Consider the following 21,978-nt stretch of genomic DNA (forward strand, 5'->3'; position numbering starts at 1 on the left):
TACAAAGTAAAATTGTTGGCGCAAAAAACATGGATTTTTAGGTGGAAAATTGAAAGTGTTGTGATCTTTAGAAGTTGAGGAGGAAAAAACATAAGTGCAAAAATGAAAAATCGCCAAAGAGGGAAGGGGTTAAAGGTAAGGACATGGTTTATTTGTACTGTTTGCGTGTTTGTTTTTCTTTATTCTTCACATTTTTTTTACTTTGGACTTTGAACCAATTACCGGTATTCCATAGAGTTATGGATTCAACATACAATGGTCATCCTGGAACCAATTAATATTGTATGTTAAGGGACCACAGTATTTTATTCTATATTTTCATGTGACAATACTGAAGAAATGACACTTTGCTGCGAGTGCACAGCCTGTATAACAGTATTTAACCCCTTAAGGTCTAAGCCCATTTTAACCTTAAAGGGGTTATCCAGGAAAAAACTTTTTTTATATATCAAAAGGCTCCAGAAAGTTAAACAGATTTGTAAATGACTTCTATTGAAAAATCTTAATCCTTTCAGTACTTATGAGCTTCTGAAGTTAAGGTTGTTCTTTTCTGTCTAAGTGCTCTCTGATGACATGTGTCTCGGGAACCGCCCAGTTTAGCTCTGTTTAACTTTCTGGAGCCAGTTGATATATATAAAAAAAAGTTTTTTCCTGGATAACCCCTTTAAGGACCTGGCTAATTTTATTTTTGCTTTTTCGTTTTTTTCCTCCTCACCTTCAAAAATCCATAACTCTTTTATATTTCCATCTACAGACCCATATTAGGACTTGTTTTTTGCGTGACCAATTGTACTTTGTAATGAAACCTCTCATTTCACCATAAAATGTACGACGAACCCCCAAAAAAATTTTTTTAGGGAGGAAATTTAAATGAAAACCACAATTTTGCATATTTAGGAGGGTTTCATTTTCACAATGTACACTTTACGATAAAAATTACATGTGTTATTTATTCTGTGGGCTAGATACTTTTTCATTTTTCTGTATATATACATTTTTCTGTATATAGGGCGGTATGAGGGCTAATTTTTTGCGCCATCATCTGTGCTTTTTATTGATACCACATTTGCATATATAATTTTTTTTTATAATTTTTTATAATTTTTTAAAATAAAATATGACAAAAAGCAGCATTTTTGGACTTTTTTTTATTTTTTATGTTTAAGTCGTTCACCATACGGGATCATTAACATTATATTTTGATAGTTTGGACATTTACGCACGCGGCAATACCAAATATCAAGAAATCAAATAAAGAATTATTTTTACGCTTTTTGGGGGTAAAATGGGAAAAACTGACAAATTTTATTTTTAAATTTTTCAGCAATTTTATTATTTTTTTTACACTTTTTATGTCCCCATAGGGGACTATCTATAGCAATCATTTGATTGCTAATACTGTTCAGTGCTATGCATAGGACATAGCACTGATCAGTATTATCGGTGATTTTCTGCTCTGGTCTGCTCGATCTCAGACCAGAGGAGGAGACGCCGGGAGACAGACAGAGGAAGGTGAGGGGACCTCCGCCCGCCATTACAGATGATCGGATTGCCGTGGCAGCGCTGCGGGCGATCCGATCATCTATTTTAACATGCACATTGCCGCAGATGCCGTGATCTGTACTGTATCACGGCATCTGAGGGGTTAATGGCGGACATCCGCGCGATCACGAATGTCGTCCATTACCGGCGGGAACCTGCCGTGTATGACGCGTGCACCGCTCCGATGCTCGCGGTCATACACAGGACGTAAATGTACATCCTGGTGCGTGAAGTACCGCCAAAACAGGACTACCATGTTTGTTACATAGTTAGTATGGTTGAAAAAAGACATACGTCCATCAAGTCAAACCAGGGAATTGAAGTGTAAGGGGATAAGGGGAAGGGATGTAGTTTTATAATTCTGCATAAGCATTAATGTTATTTTGTTCCAGGAATGTATCTAACCCTGTTTTAAAGCTGTTAATTGTTCCTGCTGTGACCAGTTCCTGAGGTAGACCGTTCCATAAAGTCACAGTCCTCACGGTAAAGAAGGCGTGTCGCCCCTTTAGACTAAACCTTTTCTTCTCCAGACGGAGGGAGTGCCCCCTCGTCCTTTGGGGGGGGGGGTTTAACCTGGAAGTTTTTCTCCATATTTTTTGTATGGGCCATTTATATACTTATATACGTTTATCATATCCCCCCTTAAACGTTTCTTCTCAAGACTAAACAATTGTAACTCCTTTAATCGCTCCTCATAGCTAAGATGTTCCATGCCCCATATTAGTTTAGTCATGCGTCTCTGCACCTTTTCCAACTCCGCAGTGTCCCTTTTATGAACAGGTGCCCAAAACTGAACAGCATATTCCAGGTGAGGCCGTACCAATGCTTTATAAAGGGGGAGTATTATGTCCCTGTCCCTTGAGTCCATGCCTTTTTTTTATACATGACAATATCCTGCCAGCTTTGGAAGCAGCAGCCTGACATTGCATGCTATTCTGTAGTCTGTGATCTACAAGTACACCCAGATCCTTCTCTACCAGTGACTCTGACAGTTTAATCCCCCCTAAAACATACGATGCATGCATGTTATTAGTACCCAGATGCATAACTTTACATTTATCCACATTGAACCTCATTTGCCAAGTGGATGCCCAGACACTTAGTCTATCCAAGTCATCTTGTAACTTATGTACATCCTCTATAGACTGTACTGTGCTACAAAGCTTGGTGTCATCTGCAAAGATAGAAACAGAGCTGTTAATGCCATCCTCTATATCATTGATAAATAAATTAAACAACAGGGGTCCCAGTACAGAACCTTGGGGTACACCACTAATTACCGGGGACCAATCAGAGTACGAATCATTGACCACCACTCTCTGGGTACGATCCATGAGCCAGTGTTCAATCCAGTTACAAACTAAAGTTTCCAAACCCAAAGACCTTAACTTACCTGTCAGACGTCTATGAGGGACAGTATCAAATGCTTTAGCAAAATCCAGAAACACTATATCCACAGCCATTCCTCTGTCAAGGCTTCTACTCACCTCTTCATAAAATTAGATTGGTTTGACAACTTCTATCCTTAGTAAACCCATGCTGGCTATCACTTATAATACTATTATCCCCTATGTATTCCTGTATGTAATCCCTTATAAGTCCTTTAAACAATTTACCCACAATGCACGTTAGACTTACCAGTCTATAATTGCCTGGCGAAGACCTAGAGCCCTTCTTGAAGATTGGTACCACATTAGCCTTGCGCCAGTCCCTTGGCACAATACCAGACACCAGAGAATCTCTAAATATCATGCACAAGGGTACAGATATTACTGAACTTACCTCTCTAAGAACTCTTGGGTGTAGTCCATCCTGGAGATTTGCTTACATTTACTTTACTTAACTTACCTTGTACCATCTCTACATTAAGCCAGTTCAGTACATTACATGATGTGTTACCAGCACTGACCTGGCCAATGTCAGCTCCTTTTTCCATAGTGCATACAGAACTAAAGAACCCATTCAATAGCTCCGCCTTCTCTCGATCGCCCGTGACAACCTCCCCATTATCATTATTAAGGGGTCCTACATGCTCTGTCCTTGGTTTTTTTGTATTTATATATCTAAAAAAAATTAGGATTAGTTTTGCTTTCTTTGGCCACCTGTCTCTCATTTAGAATTTTTGCTGTTTTTATTACATTTTTACAGATTTTATTAAGCTCCTTTAACTGTTTAAATGTTATAGCTGACCCATCAGATTTGAATTTTTTGAAGGCAATTTTTTTGTTGTTTATTGCTCTTTTAACATCATTTGTCAGCCATGTAGGATTTAGTTTTAATCGTTTATATTTGTTCCCCTTTGGTATATATTTAGCTGTATAGTTATTTAGAGTTGATTTAAAGATGTCCCATTTACCTTCTGTATCAGTATTTGAGAACACCTCCCCCCAGTCTATGTCCTGTAGTGCAGATCTCAGCCCAGGGATAAAGGGGTAAATGTTGTGTTCCCTCAAAATAACTCAACACACAGTCATTAATGTCTAAACCTTGGCAGCAAAAGTGAGTACAACCCTAAGGAGAAATGCCCAAATTGGGCTAAATTAGCCATTTTCCTTCCCCGGTTTCAGGTGTTAATTGGGAGCAGGTATCTGAAATTTGGTGTTATCGTTCTCACACTCTCTAATACTGGTCACTGGAAGTATCCTGTCCTCATATCCCATTCCTATATCCGACCTCATATTCAGACCTCATATTCCGTCCACAGGTGGGGCTAAATTGTGATGAAGATATTGTAAGCTGAAAATAAAAGGGGTGTGGCTTAAAGGGTAGGCGTGTCTTTGCAAGATGGGGCATGGAATGTGTGGAGGGTGTGGCTTGCCAGCCAGACTGATGCATTCACCAGGAGATGCAGTGCGGAGCTTGTGGAATAAGGTACTGGAAGTCCTATATACTTGTATGGGACTTGAAAGAAAAACCCCATCCTTCACATATGGAGAAGGTTAGAGTTAATTTAACTATTATATATTTTTGTGAATTCAGGTAGAAGAAACAGACATGGTCGCACATCTACAATCTTGTATAATGATATGATTGCTTCTCAGCATAATATCAAAAACTAACAGGTTAGTATACATTTTTGATCAAAAAGTACAAGCCCACTCGCCACGTCAAGGCCACCTATTTAGAGTGGGTCCCTAACGTCCCTAGCATAAAATGGCATAGCACTGGGCGGCGACCACCACCGCCGCGACACCAGTGCCCACGGGGGGGGGGGGGGGGGAACGACCCACTGGCAGAGCGGCCCCAATGCCACTCAAACCAGTCTATGGGTCGCACTTCCCCACAGACACGGCGGGGAGTTAGCTACACATGGGCCATTTCTTTCCTAGCAGCCTCCCAGTCTGAGCATGGTAAGTGAGCTGTAGCACCCTGTTCACACTGGTGTGGTGCTGTGCGGCGTCTGTTGCTGCCGTGGCGCCGTGTCTGCGGGGAGGTGCGACCCATGCACTGGCTTGAGTGGCATTGGGGCCGCTCTGCCGGTGGGTCGTTCCCCCTGTGGGCACTGGTGTCGCGGCGGTGGTGGTCGCCGCCCAGTGCTACACCATTTTATGCTAGGGACGTTAGGGACCCACTCTAAATAGGTGGCCTTGACGAGGCGAGTGGGCTTTGTACTTTTTGAACAAAACATATATACTAACAACCTGTTAGTTTTTGAAATTATGCTGAGAAGCAATTAGATCATTCTACAAGATTGTAGATGTGCGACCATGTCTGTCTTCTACCTGAATTCATATTATATATTTTTATTTGACATATGCAGTCATGGTCGTAAATGATGGCACCCCTAAAATTTTTATTCCCTTTGTGTGTATTGGAACTAAACCAAAAAAGGGAGGAAAAAAAGCAAATTGGACATAATGTCACACCAAACTCCAAAAATGGTCTGGACAAAATTATTGGCAACCGTAACTTAATATTTGGTTGCACACCCTTTGGAAAAGAAATAACTGAAATCAGTTGCTTCCTATAACCATCAATAAGCTTCTTACACCTCTCAGCCGGAAAGTTGGACCACTCTTCCTTTGCAAACTGCTCCAGGTCTCTCTTATTGGAAGGGCGCCTTTTCCCAACAGCAATTTTAAGATCTCTCCACAGGGGTTCAATGGGATTAAGATCTGGACTTATTGCTGGCCACTTCAGAACTCTCCAGCGCTTTGTAGCCATCCATTTCTGGGGGCTTTTTGATGTATGTTTGGTGACGTATGTTTGGGGTCACTGTCCTGCTGGGGGACCCAAGATCCCAGACATAAACCCAGCTTTCTGACACTAGGCTGTACAGTGTGACCCAAAATCCATTGGTAATCCTCAGATTTCATGATGCCTTGCACACATTCAAGGCCCCCAGTGCCAGAGGCAGCAAAATAACCCCAGAACACCTTTGAGCCTCCACCATATTTAACTGTAAGTACTGTGTTATTTTCTTTGTAGGCCTCATTCCGTTTTTGGTAAACAGTAGAATGATGTGCTGTACCAAAAAGCTCTATCTTGGTCTCATCTGTCCACAAGACTTTTTCCCAGAAGGATTCTGGCTTACTCAAGTTCATTTTGGCAAAATGTAGTCTTGATTTTTTATGTCTGTGTGTCAGCAGTGGGGTTCTCCTGGGTCTCCTGCCATAGTTTTTCATTTCATTTAAATGTCAATGGATAGTTCGTTCTGACACTGATGCTCTCTGAGCCTGCAGGACAGCTTGAATGTCTTTGGAACTTGTTTGGGGCTGCTTATCCACCATCCGGACTATCCTGCATTGACACCTTTCATCAATTTATCTCTTCCGTCCACGCCCAGGGAGATTAGCTAAGGTGCCATGGGTTGCAAACTTGATAGTGTTGCGCACTGTGGACAAAGGCAAATCTAGATCTCTGGAGATGTAACCTTGAGATTGTTGATATTTTTCCACAATTTTGGTTCTCAAGTCCTCAGACAGTTCTCTTCTCCTCTTTCTGTTGTCCATGCTTAGAGTGGCACACAGAGACACACAATGCAAAGACTAAGTGAACTTCAATAGCATGCACTCACTGCTGGGCTTGTTTCTAGGCGTCCAGAGGTCCGTGATCACAGGGCAGCATAGCAGGTCTCCCTGAAGCGCTCAGAGGCTTTGGCGAGACTTCGGTGAGCCTCTGAGCGCTTCGGCGAGACCTGCTATGCTGCCCCATGATCCTGGACCCATAGACACCAGCCCAGCGGTAGGTGCATGCTATCATCTCTTTGTGGTCTTATTACTTGATGCTTTACCTTGATTGCGTGCACCCCGCAGGTGTCATTGTTACACTGTATCTCTATACTGCTCGGCGCACCTATCCTCTATATCGACTCTATAGTATAAGTTTATGGGAGTGCTCTCCCCTACGTTCTTCTATGATTGCATACACTAAGTGAACTTCATTCCTTTTTATCTGCTTTCAGGTGTGATTTTTATATTGCCCAAACCTGTTACTTGCCCCAGGTGAGTTTAAAGGAGCATCACATGCTTAAAAAAATCTTATTTATCCACAATTTTGAAAGGGTGCCAATAATTTTGTCCAGCCCATTTTTGGAGTTTGGTGTAATATTATATCCAATTTTCTTTTTTTCATCCCTTTTTTTGTTTAGTTCCAATACACACAAAGGGAATAAACATGTGTATAGCAAAACATGTGTTACTTCAATGTTTTTTTCTGTGAGAAATACTACCTGAAAAATTTCAGAGGTGCCAACATTTACCGCCATGACTGCAAGTAACATGTGACCAAGTATTATTGAAATATCTCCAGCCATACGGAAGTTATGCTGGAACATACATTTCCCATAGATTTGCATTGGACTTTAAACAAAAACCCTCACCCCCACAAATGAGGGTAGCTTAGGGTTAAATTAACTATCCTATATTTTTAGTGGACATGTAAGTAGCATGTGACCGAATATTAGCTGTTTGGAAGTTATGCAGCAACATACATTTTCCATAGACTTGTATGGGACTTTAAAAAAAAAACCTGACTCTCACGCAAACAGGGTGGGTAAGGGTTAAATTACCTATCCTATGTTTGTTGTTGACATATAAGTAACGAGTGTACCAAGTTTCATTATACGGTCTTCAGCCCTATAATGTTCTTTCCTTGTATAGGTGGGTTTTCTAATATTGCACACTTGCCATAAAGGAATCCATATAGAACAAACACAATACAGACCCAGTGGTCCGTGACTCAGGCAGACTCCAGTGTTCCCCCACCTCACACTCCAACGCGTTTTGCCCCGCTTCGTCTGGACGACCACTGGATCTGTATTGTATTTGTTCTATATGGATTCCTTTACGGCAAGTGTGCAATATTAGTGGCTGAGAATTAGTGATATATAATTAACTGTACACCTTTTTTTGCTGCTATATGCACAATTGCACCTTTCTGCTGCAATTGGTGTATGCTGGGTCCGAATTTATACTAGGCCACATCAAAGGGCTATATTTAAGCTATGAACTTGTTCCCAGCATGCAACATATGAATATTTTATTTGGATCCTGATGCATTAACTTGTGACTCTGTGTTCCCCCACTGCTGCTGTGTTTTTTAATATGTCTATGTGTATATGTTTTTAAGGGTGGGCCAATTATGTTATTGATTTGGGGTTTCTAATAAAGATTATATATTCTATATATTTGCATTTTTGTGTTCTCTTATTTAGGGGCTGAGATATTTTTGTAGGTTTACTAATTGTTGCTAATATAGTAAGCTTTCTCCTGCCTAGTAGAATCCCACCCCCTTCACACGATGACTCTGCCCCCTTCATAAATATTCATTCCATATTTTTTCATCATGTCCCTGAAACGGGCAGACTTATCAGCAGAAAGGTGTGGGTTTATCGAGAGGAGAAAGAATTGTACATACAGCAGTGGTCCGCCTCTATTGCCGTTAAGCAAATAATTCCATATTAGCAACAAGACATATTTCTCCTGAACAACTGCATCAGATTTTTGCCTGGTAAGAAGCCTGAGAAACACGGTCACCAACACTACCTACCTGTATATTCAGGTTGGTGCAGGTGACCTTGCTGTCATTTTCCTTTAAAATGTTGTGACTAGGTAATCGTGAATCTGCTATAATTTTGGATGCTGGGTGCATGCTAAAGGCATGTTTCTATAACTCTGGTTTATGTTTGGATCTTAACTATTCAATCATAAAGGTTTTGCAAGTACTACTACTAGCACTTGTACCAGAACTGTACCACAGATGTGCTTCTCTGTAGGGCAGTGTTTCCTAAGCCCAGTCCTCAACAGTCCCAGTCCCCAAAAGGGTAATGTTTTCAGGATTTCCATTTCAAATGTGATATCATTGTAACCCTTTATATGCAGCCTCTCCCATGTTCTCATAAGCAGGGTTTTCAGATTTCCATTTAATGTCTTTATTTTGGTCACAAGTCCTAGATCTTTCTCAGCCCCACTGATTTAAACTTGCAGCATTGATTACAATTAAAAGCCCATGGCAGAAATGAAAAGTGCTGCCAAGGGCATTGGTGGCCCTGTATTCTAAGGCAGTGTTTCTTAGACTCAGTCCTCAAGTCACCCCCCAACAGGTCATGTTTTCTGGATTTCCTTAGTCTTTCACAGGTGATATAACTCTGGTGATGTCTGATTCACTGACTATAAATTATATCACCTGTCAAAGACTGAGGCAATCCAGAAAACATGACCTGTTGGGGGTACTGAGGGTACTTGAGGACCGTGCATGAGAAACACTGTTCTAAGCGACCATAAAAATTGAAGACTTGCCCTCCCCCCCCCCCCCACCACCCCAGATATGTAAAATATATTTCTATCATCCAGTTATGACTTGTTACAGCTTTGAAATAAGCTTCATGCTCAGCAATACCAAGTTGGTGATACACTTTAGTATTCATCAACTCCTTGTTTTTCATGTTTTGTTGCATTACAAAATGTGCATTCATCAAATTTTTCTGCAAATACAGATGAAAGTATCTGGGGAATTTGCTTAGGTCATTTAGGGACTTGGATTTTTGCCCATTCTTCAAGGTAAAACTACTCCAAATCTAAGATGGGTTGCATTGGAGTCTCAACTGGATTGGTTCTGGGGTTTAAAGGGGTAAACATATTATATAAAAAAAATAAAAATAAATAAAGAAAATCAACTGGTGCCAGAAAGTTAACCAGATTTGTAAATTCCTTTTATTTAAACATTTTAATCCTTCTAGTACTTATCAGCTGCTGTATACTACAGAGGAAGTTCTTTTCTTTTTGAATTTCTTTTCTGTCTGACAACAGTGCTCTCTGCTAACGCTTCTGTTCATGTTAGGAACTGTCCAGAGCAGGATAGGTTTGCTATGGGGATTTGCTCCTGCTTTGGACAGTTCCTGACTTGGACAGAGGTGACAGCAGAGAGCACTGTGGTCCGACAGAAAAGAAATTCAAAAAGAAAAGAACTTCCTCTGGAGTATACAGCAGCTCATAAGTACTGGAAGGATTAAGATTTTTAAATGGAAGTAATTTACAAATCTGAAAGCATAGGAGGTGGAGCCCGCCCTGTGTAAAATCATTAATTTATTGAAATCCAGGTTAAAAGTCCATAGACAAGCAGAAGAAAAAATGAGCACTAGGACAACAGTGCATGTGTGCAAGGTTGGAGCAACTCTAGACGCCGACGCGTTGCAGGCCGTTTGGCCCTTAGTAATGGCATACATGTTGTCTCTCCAACACACTCTTTTATACTGAGGCGGCCTAATGTTCACCTCCTACAAGGGGAGGGGAAACAAAGACCAACCCATCTGACCAACTTTATTGTCATGAGTGCAATAAAAACAAACATGATAAAAAGGTGCTTGCAAAAAACAAAAAGGAGCAAAAATATATGGAAAAATTATAATTTACAAAGGAATTTACAAATACTTAATAGTGGAGGATTAGGTCTGTTCTGTTATTCAAACCAAAAGGATAAATGCTGTTAAATAGTTAAATCCACATGGCTTCTCTGTTATGTAGGTGCCGTATATTGTCACCTCCTCTCTAGTTTTGAATAATTTTTTCTAATGAAGAAAATTTCAATTTTGAGACATCACCATTATGGACTGAAAAGAAATGTCTTGACACATTAGACATACCACTAGTGAGGGGACTGCCGAATATGCTCTTGAATTCGTTTTTTTAAAGGGCGTTTAGTACTGCCAACATAAATGAGTGAACATTCTATGCATGTAATTTTGTATACCACCAGTTGAGAATTACAGTTGATGAAACTAAAAATTTTATGTTTTTTGTTATCAACTGTGCCCTCAATAGTGGTACATCTTTCAGCGTGTTTACAGATCACACATCGTGCTTCAGAGCACTTGAAAAATCCTTTCATAGATAACCAACTATCATTTATGTTATGATCGACAACTGTACTCGGAGCTAGAGAGTTGGCTAGGGTTGGAGCTCTGCGGGTTGAAAATCTGATTCCTTTTTGTAACACTGGGCTCAAACCAGGGTCAGAGTGGAGTATAGGGAGAAGTTTAGAAATAATGTTTCTAATTTTACTGAATTGGGGACTGTAAGTTGTGACAAATGTAATAGCATCACTAACCTGATCATGTTTCTTGTTTTGGAGCAGTTCAGACCTATGTATAGAGTCCACTCGTTTGCGGGCTTTTTTTTAAAATCCAATTTGGATAGCCACGCTGCTTGAGTCGTGTGCATACATAATTAGCTTCCTCCTGATACACTGGTTCAGTGGAGCTGTTCCGTTTTACACGAATCAATTCGTTCACCGGAATGCCTTCTATGGTATGTCTGGAATGGTAAGAATCAGCCATAAGAATGGTATTACCTGCTATGGATTTGCGGAATGGACGCACCTGAATGTTGTTGCCCTCAGCAACTAGTAATACATTTAAAAATGGAGTAAGTTTCAGACCAACTATGCGTAAAGCGCAAATTACAAGGATTATTGTTGAGATATTGCATAAATGTAAAAAAACGAATTCAAGAGCATATTCGGCAGTCAACAGGTCCCCTCACTAGTGGTATGTCTAATGTGTCAATTTCTTTTCAGTCCATAATGGTGATGTCTCAAAATTGAAATTTTCTGCATTAGAAAAAATTATTCCAAACAAAAGAGGAGGTGACAATATATGACACCTACATAACAGAGAAGCCATGTGGATTTATCTATTTAACAGCATTTATCCTTTTGGTTTGAATAACAGAACAGACCTAATCCTCCACTATTAAGTAATTGTTTGTAAATTCCTTTGTAAATTATAATTTTTCTATATATTTTTGCTCCTTTTTGTTTTTTGCAAGCACCTTTTTATCATGTTTGTTTTTATTGCACTCAGGACAATAAAATTGGTTGTTCAGATGGGTTGGTCCTTGTTTCCCCTCCCCTTGTGGGAGGTGAACATTAGGCCTCCTCAGTATAAAAGAGTGTGTTGGCGAGACAACATGTATGCCATGACTAAGGGCCAAACGGCCTGAAAGGCATCGGCATCTAGAGGTGCTCCAACCTTGCACACATGCACTGTTGTCCTAGTACTCATTTTTTCTTCTGCTCGTCTATGGACCTTTAACCTGGATTTCAATAAAGGAATGATTTTACACAGTACTGGCCCCACCTTCTCCTATGCTTTCTCCTTTGAACTTTGAGGCTGGCCATGCACGTGTGGAACAGGTGAGCTGAATCCCGTTTATCTTCATTTTAATTTACAAATCTGTTTAACTTTCTGTCAGCAGTTGATTAAAAAAATTAAAATAGATGTTTTTCACCGGAGTACCCCTTTAACTTAGATATTGCAAGCCATTGATTGGTTTCCTCTTAAACCCCTCCAACGTAGCTTTAGCAACCTTAAAGCTCAGGCAAAATTAAATTAATTTTCCTCAAGTATTGTCCTTTTACTGTTATCCATCTTACCTTAAATCCTGACCATTTTCCAGTCCCCGCAGATGAAAAGCATTATCATGGCATAATGCTGCCACCCCTATGCTTCACTCTGGGTATGGTGGTCTTATAAGTGATGCGAAGTGTGACCACATAGAATTTCAGTCAGTTTGTCAGTCAGTATGTCAGTTTTCAGTTGTGTAAATTTTTTTTTTTTTTAAGTAGCAAATTATGTGCCCATCAGTGTTTCAGTAACATTTGCACCCCCTTTGCCAAAGGGGTGTGGCTTCAGTATAAAATGGGCATGGTTTAAGTGTAGTGAGTATGTTAGCCACATGTTAAAAAGTTGCTACATTTTTGCACAACTGCACACGTGGCGTTCAAACCACATATCAAAAGAGTGCATTAGAAAAAATTCATCATAAATCATAATAATCAATTTTATAAAAATTTTAACTGGAATAAAATGAGAAGGTGCAAGCTTTAAAAGGGTGTAAAAATGTTGCAAATTATAAGTTTCTCACATTCTGGTTGGTAAACTCCAAATGGTTTTATTTATGGCCACTTTTTCATAAAGCCACATTCTGTGGAATGTACAGCCTACAGTGGTGCTGTGGATCTATGGAGCTCCTTCAATGTTGTCATTGGTGCCTTTGATAAATCTGTGCTTAACCCCTTAAGGACTCAGCCTACTTTCACCTTAAGGACACAGCCAATTTTATTTTTGCGTTTTTGTTTCTTCCTCCTCGCCTTCTAAAATTCAGAACTCTTTTATATTTCCATTCCCAGACCCATGTCCCTTGTTTTTTGCGTAACCAGATGTACTTTGTAATGACATCACTCATTTTACCCAAAAATGTATGGTAAACCCCAAAAAATAGTTTGTGTAAGGAAATCTAAACAAAAATCATGATTTTGCAAGTTTGCTGTACACTTGACGGTAAAAATTACATGTTTGCTTTATTCTTTGGGTCAATACGATTAAGATGATACCCATGGTTACATACAGTTCTATAGCTGTACTGCTTTTAAAAAATCTTTTTTTTAATTTTACAAAATCAGTATGCTTAAAATTGCCCTATTTTGACCACTTCTAACTTTCTTATTTTTCAGGGATGTGTGAGGGCTAATTTTTTGCTCCATGATCTGTAGTTTGTTTTGGTACCACAATTGCATATATGTGACTTTTTGATTGCTTTTTATTCAATTTTTTTGCAGTTTGATGTGACAAAAAAGCAGAAATTTTTGACTTTAAAAAAAACAAAAAACATTTCTGACATTTACGCATGCAACGATGCCAAATATGATTTTTCTAACGCTTTTTTGTATTAATATGGGGAAAAGGGGTCATTTAAAACTTTATTTTTACATTTATTTTAGTCATTTATTTATCATAGGGGACTTTTTATAGCAATCAGATTGCTAATACTGTTCAGTGCTATTGCGTAGGGCATAGCACTGATCAGTATTATCAGCGATCTTCTGCTCTGGTCTGCTAGAAGGCAGATCAGTACAGAAGACCCCGGGAGATGGATGGAGGCAGGTGAGGGGTCCTCCGTCCGCCATCTTGTCTGATCTGATCACCCACCGCACTGCCATGATCTGTATTGATCTTGGCACCTGAGGGGTTAATGGTAGACATCAGCACAATCGCTGATCTACGCCAATACAGTGGTCCCTCAACATACGTTGGTAATTCGTTCCAAACGAGCCATAGTTTGTCGAATCCATCGTATGTTGTACTCGCCTGTCCCTGCCGCTCCCAATGGTGACCCCGGGCATCAGCTGGGCTCTCCTGGTCTTCTCCGGTCCTCTTCGGTCTTCCGCAAGGCCTTACTGGGCCTGCGTAGCGACGTCATTACACCGCTGCGTACGCCATTCCTATTGGATGACGTGCGCAGCAGCGTATTGACGTCATCGGATAGGGCCGAGAAGACACCGGAAGACCAGTGCTGGACCCGAAGGGCACCCCGGAGCATCGTGGAGGGGTAAGTAATACTTACCGCACCACACGGGGAACATTAAGCTGCTATCCGGCAGCAGCTTAAGCATTTTGCGCTGCCGGATAGCACTTAATGCGATGGCCCCGACTTAAAAAAGCATCATATGTCGATGCTGACATCGACATGCGATGGCCTCTGAGAGGCCATCGTATGTCGATTTGATCATATGTCGGGGCCATCGTAGGTCGGGGGGTCAGTGTACTGACAGCTGGGAATGAAGCGAGGGCAGCTCCTGGGCTCGTGCCACAGCCGCACCATAAATGTACTGCGCTGTGCGCTAAGTGATGCTATGCAGCGCCGTACATTTAGGGTGTGTTCACAAGCTAGTAGCAAAACAGGAAAAATTCCAAGGAGATGAATACTTCCCACAAGGCACTGTAATTGGTCTATTCACAGGGAGAGGAACGTCTCTTGAACAGCCCTGAATGCCATGTTGTTTTCATTTTCATTTATTTTAAAATGTGTTTAATAACTGATGATGATTAATAATTAATACATTGATGATTCTGATGACACTTTACATTATAAAAAGTTGAGATTCTCTATTTTGAAGTAGAAAAATAAACACCCACAAAAGACAAGAAATTGTTGGTAACATTTACTAAAAGAAAGATTTTTTTTTCTTTTACAGCAAACAACCCTATTATCCATAAAAAAAAATGAACAAAATGAAATTCTCAACACTTTTGATAGTTTAATGTTAATGGCATTGTCTAATATTTAGGAGCCAACTATAGAGAGACTATGCATACACACTAAACATGTCTGTTTAACATGGAGTGTCATTCCTATCTTCTTTGAGCAGCAGTTACAATTTCCTGTCTTAAGTTGTAGAGTGGAAGCACTGTAAAGAAAACACTGTACTACAAAGAGTCATTGTAGTAAGATCATAATTGAAGTGCCATTGTAGGATTCTTGCTTTTTGTCATTGTAGGTCTTTATCATGACTACAAAGTACTGTTGAATATGTTGACACTAAGCCAATAAAAGTTATTGTCACTTAAGTTATTCCATGCAGCCAATATAGAAAATGAGTCCTTAAAAGGAACACCCCCTCGGTCATACTAAAGGCAGCTGTTAACATATGATCAATTCTCTAAAAGCCCACTAAAAGGAAACACTACTGTCACAGCTCCCCACCTGACTAGTGCACAGCAGACTTCTTTTAGGGTATATTCACACTGGGTAATTTGAGCGGAATTTCTTTGTGGAGAAACGCTTGTTGAATATTTGTGCTGTGAGCATTATCTGCGTGAATGGGTCTTCCACGTTCACACTGTGGAATTCCAGTGGCGGACAATTCTGCTGCTGAAATTGATCCACGCAAAGAAAGAACATGTTCATTCTTTGCACGGAAATATGTGTCTGATTGGTCTCGATTCCAGCTGTGACATTCAGAAGACAGGGTCAGACTTTGGCATCAACATCATGGAAGGATCCATCCTGCCTAGTCTCAACAGGTCAGGCTGGTGGTGGTGTAATGGTGTGGGGAACATGTTCTTGGCACACCTTGGGTCCCTTAGTACCAACTGAGCATTGTTTAAATGCATTGTATTGTTGCTGACCATGTCCATCCTGTTATTACCACAGTGTACCCATCTTTTGATCGCTAGTGAAGGATAGTGTACCATGTCACAAAGCTAACATCTCAAACTGGTTTCTTGAACATAACAGTGGTCGGCATTTATCCTTGTAGTGTAAGTGAAGCATTTTTCTACACCTTTTTTTGTGTGCTGGTAATGTGTAGGAGCCCCACATTTATTAAATGGTTGTTACGCCGAGCGCTCCGGGTCCCCGCTCCTCCCCGGAGCGCTCGCTACACTTCCCTCACTGCAGCGCCCCGGTCGGTTCCACGGACCCGGGGCGCTGCGTTACCACCTCCGGCCGGGATGCGATTCGCGATGCGGGTAGCGCCCGCTCGCGATGCGCACCCCGGCTCCCGTACCTGACTCGCTCCCCGTCAGTTCTGTCCCGGCGCGCGCGGCCCCGCTCCCTAGGGCGCGCGCGCGCCGGGTCTTTGCGATTTAAAGGGCCACTGCACCGCTGATTGGTGCAGTGGTTCCAATTAGTGTTTACACCTGTGCACTTCCCTATATCACCTCACTTCCCCTTCACTCCCTCGCCGGATCTTGTTGCCCTAGTGCCAGTGAAAGCGTTCCTTGTGTGTTCCTTGCCTGTGATTCCAGACCTTCTGCCGTTGCCCCTGACTACGATCCTTGCTGCCTGCCCCGACCTTCTGCTACGTCCGACCTTGCTTCTGTCTACTCCCTTGTACCGCGCCTATCTTCAGCAGCCAGAGAGGTTGAGCCGTTGCTAGGGGATACGACCTGGTCACTACCGCCGCAGCAAGACCATCCCGCTTTGCGGCGGGCTCTGGTGAAAACCAGTAGTGACTTAGAACCGATCCTCTAGCACGGTCCACGCCAATCCCTCTCTGGCACAGAGGATCCACCACCTGCCAGCCGGCATCGTGACAGTAGATCCGGCCATGGATCCCGCTGAAGTTCCTCTGCCAGTTGTCGCTGACCTCACCACGGTGGTCGCCCAGCAGTCACAACAGATTGCGCAACAAGGCCAACAGCTGTCTCAACTGACTGTTATGCTACAACAGTTACTACCACAGCTCCAGCAATCATCTCCTCCGCCAGCTCCTGTACCTCCTCCGCAGCGAGTGGCCGCTTCTGGAATACGACTATCCTTGCCGGATAAATTTGATGGGGACTCTAAGTTTTGCCGTGGCTTTCTTTCCCAATGTTCATTACACTTGGAGATGATGTCGGACCAGTTCCCCACTGAAAGGTCTAAGGTGGCTTTCGTAGTCAGCCTGCTGTCTGGAAAAGCCCTGGCTTGGGCCACACCGCTCTGGGACCGCAATGACCCCGTCACTGCCTCTGTACACTCCTTCTTCTCGGAAATTCGAAGTGTCTTTGAGGAACCTGCCCGAGCCTCTTCTGCTGAGACTGCCCTGTTGAACCTGGTCCAGGGTAATTCTTCCGTTGGCGAGTATGCCGTACAGTTCCGTACCCTTGCTTCAGAATTATCCTGGAATAATGAGGCACTCTGCGCGACCTTTAAAAAAGGCCTATCCAGCAACATTAAAGATGTTCTGGCCGCACGAGAAATCCCTGCTAACCTACATGAACTCATCCATCTTGCCACTCGCATTGACATGCGTTTTTCCGAACGGCGTCAGGAGCTCCGCCAGGATATGGACTCTGTTCGCACGAGGCGTTTCTTCTCCCCGGCTCCTCTCTCCTCTGGTCCCCTGCAACCTGTTCCTGTGCCTCCCGCCGTGGAGGCTATGCAGGTCGACCGGTCTCGCCTGACACCCCAAGAGAGGACACGACGCCGCATGGAGAATCTCTGCCTGTACTGTGCTAGTACCGAACACTTCCTGAAGGATTGTCCTATCCGTCCTCCCCGCCTGGAAAGACGTCCGCTGACTCCGCACAAAGGTGAGACAGTCCTTGATGTCTACTCTGCTTCTCCACGTCTTACTGTGCCTGTGCGGATGTCTGCCTCTGCCTTCTTGGACTCTGGATCTGCAGGAAATTTTATCTTGGCCTCTCTCGTCAACAGGTTCAACATCCCGGTGACCAGTCTCGCCAGACCCCTCTACATCAATTGTGTAAACAATGAAAGATTAGACTGTACTATACGTTTCCGCACGGAGCCCCTTCTAATGCGCATCGGATCTCATCACGAGAGGATTGAACTGTTGGTCCTCCCCAATTGCACTTCTGAAATCCTTCTTGGACTTCCCTGGCTTCAACTCCATTCCCCAATCCTGGATTGGTCCACTGGGGAGATCAAGAGTTGGGGGCCCTCTTGTTCCAAGGACTGCTTAAAACCGGTTCCCAGTAAACCTTGCCGTGTCCCTGTGCTTCCTCATGTAACCGGTCTCCCTAAGGCCTATATGGACTTTGCGGACGTTTTTTGCAAAAAACAAGCTGAGACTCTACCTCCTCACAGGCCTTATGATTGTCCCATTGACCTCCTCCCGGGCACTACTCCACCCCGGGGCAGAATCTATCCTCTGTCCGTCCCAGAGACTCTTGCCATGTCTGAATACGTCCAAGAAAATTTAAAAAAGGGCTTTATCCGTAAATCCTCCTCTCCTGCCGGAGCCGGATTTTTCTTTGTGTCCAAAAAAGATGGCTCTCTACGTCCTTGCATTGACTACCGCGGTCTTAATAAAATCACGGTTAAGAACCGCTACCCCCTACCCCTCATCTCTGAACTCTTTGATCGTCTCCAAGGTGCCCATATTTTTACCAAACTGGACTTAAGAGGTGCTTATAATCTCATCCGCATCAGAGAGGGGGATGAATGGAAAACGGCATTTAACACCAGAGATGGACACTTTGAGTATCTGGTCATGCCCTTTGGTCTATGCAACGCCCCTGCCGTCTTCCAAGACTTTGTTAATGAAATTTTTCGTGATCTCCTATACTCCTGTGTTGTTGTATATCTGGACGATATCCTGATTTTTTCTGCCAATCTTGAAGAACACCGCCAGCATGTCCGTATGGTTCTTCAGAGACTTCGTGATAATCAACTCTATGCCAAAATAGAGAAATGTCTGTTTGAATGCCAATCTCTTCCTTTTCTAGGATACTTGGTCTCTGGCCAGGGACTACAAATGGACCCAGATAAACTCTCTGCCGTCTTAGATTGGCCACGCCCCTCCGGACTCCGTGCCATCCAACGTTTTTTGGGGTTCGCCAATTATTACAGGCAATTTATTCCACATTTTTCTACCATTGTGGCTCCTATTGTGGCTTTAACAAAAAAAAATGCCGATCCCAAGTCTTGGCCTCCTCAAGCGGAAGACGCCTTTAAACGACTCAAGTCGGCCTTTTCTTCGGCTCCCGTGCTCTCCAGACCTGACCCATCTAAACCCTTCCTATTGGAGGTTGATGCCTCCTCAGTGGGAGCTGGAGCTGTCCTTCTACAAAAAAACTCTTCCGGGCATGCTGTTACTTGTGGTTTTTTTTCCAGGACCTTCTCTCCGGCGGAGAGGAACTACTCCATCGGGGATCGAGAGCTTCTAGCCATTAAATTAGCACTTGAGGAATGGAGGCATCTGCTGGAGGGATCAAGATTTCCAGTTATTATTTACACCGATCACAAGAACCTCTCCTACCTCCAGTCTGCCCAACGGCTGAATCCTCGTCAGGCCAGGTGGTCTCTGTTCTTTGCCCGATTTAATTTTGAAATTCACTTTCGGCCTGCTGATAAGAACATTAGGGCCGATGCTCTCTCTCGTTCCTCAGATGCCTCTGAAATTGAACTCCCTCCTCAACACATCATTCCTCCTGACTGCCTGATTTCCACTTCTCCAGCCTCCATCAGGCAAACTCCTCCAGGAAAGACCTTTGTTTCTCCACGCCAACGCCTTGGGATCCTCAAATGGGGTCACTCCTCCCATCTCGCAGGTCATGCGGGCATTAAGAAATCTGTGCAACTCATCTCTCGCTTCTATTGGTGGCCGACTCTAGAGACTGATGTGGTGGACTTTGTGCGAGCCTGCACTATCTGTGCCCGGGATAAGACTCCTCGCCAGAAGCCCGCTGGTTTTCTTCATCCTCTACCTGTCCCCGAACAACCTTGGTCTCTGATTGGTATGGATTTTATTACTGACTTACCCCCATCCCATGGCAACACTGTTATTTGGGTGGTCGTTGATCGATTCTCCAAAATGGCACATTTCATCCCTCTTCCTGGTCTTCCTTCAGCGCCTCAGTTGGCTAAACAATTTTTTGTACACATTTTTCGTCTTCACGGGTTGCCTACACAGATCGTCTCGGATAGAGGCGTCCAATTTGTGTCTAAATTCTGGAGGGCTCTCTGTAAACAACTCAAGATTAAATTAAATTTTTCTTCTGCATACCATCCTCAATCCAATGGACAAGTAGAGAGAATTAACCAGATCTTGGGTGACTATTTACGACATTTTGTTTCCTCCCGCCAGGATGACTGGGCAGATCTTCTACCTTGGGCCGAATTCTCGTATAATTTCAGAATCTCTGAATCTTCCTCCAAATCTCCGTTTTTCGTGGTGTACGGCCGTCACCCTCTTCCCCCCCTCCCTACCCCCTTGCCCTCTGGGCTGCCCGCTGTGGATGAAATTTCTCGTGATCTTTCCACCATATGGAAAGAGACCCAAAATTCTCTCTTACAGGCTTCTTCTCGCATGAAGAGATTCGCAGATAAGAAAAGAAGAGCTCCTCCCATTTTTTCCCCTGGAGACAAGGTATGGCTCTCCGCTAAATATGTCCGTTTCCGTGTCCCGAGCTATAAGTTGGGACCACGCTATCTTGGTCCTTTTAAAGTTTTGTCTCAAATTAATCCTGTCTCTTACAAACTTCTTCTTCCTCCTTCTCTTCGTATCCCTAATGCCTTTCACGTCTCTCTTCTTAAACCTCTCATCCTCAACCGTTTTTCTCCTAAATCTGTTCCTCCCACTCCTGTTTCCGGCTCCTCGGACATCTTCTCTGTCAAAGAGATCTTGGCTTCTAAAAAAGTCAGAGGAAAAACTTTTTTTTTAGTGGATTGGGAGGGTTGTGGTCCAGAAGAGAGGTCCTGGGAACCTGAGGACAATATCCTGGACAAAAGTCTGATCCTCAGGTTCTCAGGCCCCAAGAAGAGGGGGAGACCCAAGGGGGGGGGTACTGTTACGCCGAGCGCTCCGGGTCCCCGCTCCTCCCCGGAGCGCTCGCTACACTTCCCTCACTGCAGCGCCCCGGTCGGTTCCACGGACCCGGGGCGCTGCGTTACCACCTCCGGCCGGGATGCGATTCGCGATGCGGGTAGCGCCCGCTCGCGATGCGCACCCCGGCTCCCGTACCTGACTCGCTCCCCGTCAGTTCTGTCCCGGCGCGCGCGGCCCCGCTCCCTAGGGCGCGCGCGCGCCGGGTCTTTGCGATTTAAAGGGCCACTGCACCGCTGATTGGTGCAGTGGTTCCAATTAGTGTTTACACCTGTGCACTTCCCTATATCACCTCACTTCCCCTTCACTCCCTCGCCGGATCTTGTTGCCCTAGTGCCAGTGAAAGCGTTCCTTGTGTGTTCCTTGCCTGTGATTCCAGACCTTCTGCCGTTGCCCCTGACTACGATCCTTGCTGCCTGCCCCGACCTTCTGCTACGTCCGACCTTGCTTCTGTCTACTCCCTTGTACCGCGCCTATCTTCAGCAGCCAGAGAGGTTGAGCCGTTGCTAGGGGATACGACCTGGTCACTACCGCCGCAGCAAGACCATCCCGCTTTGCGGCGGGCTCTGGTGAAAACCAGTAGTGACTTAGAACCGATCCTCTAGCACGGTCCACGCCAATCCCTCTCTGGCACAGAGGATCCACCACCTGCCAGCCGGCATCGTGACAATGGTCACAGAGCATTTCCTAAATTTTGCACAGGTAAATATTTTCTGAAATTTCTCTCTTCACACTTACCAAAAAGCTAAGCTAAGTCTGGGCTGGTGTAGTTTTAGAGACTTTTCCGTGGTTTTGCGTCTTTTCACAAAAAGGCGCAGTTCATAAAAACCGTCCATATCATGTGTATTGCCAAAATCAGTGGATTGCAACTCAAAATCTGCA

Source organism: Hyla sarda, chromosome 4 (genome assembly GCF_029499605.1).
Source record: "Hyla sarda isolate aHylSar1 chromosome 4, aHylSar1.hap1, whole genome shotgun sequence".
Taxonomy (NCBI): domain Eukaryota; kingdom Metazoa; phylum Chordata; class Amphibia; order Anura; family Hylidae; genus Hyla; species Hyla sarda.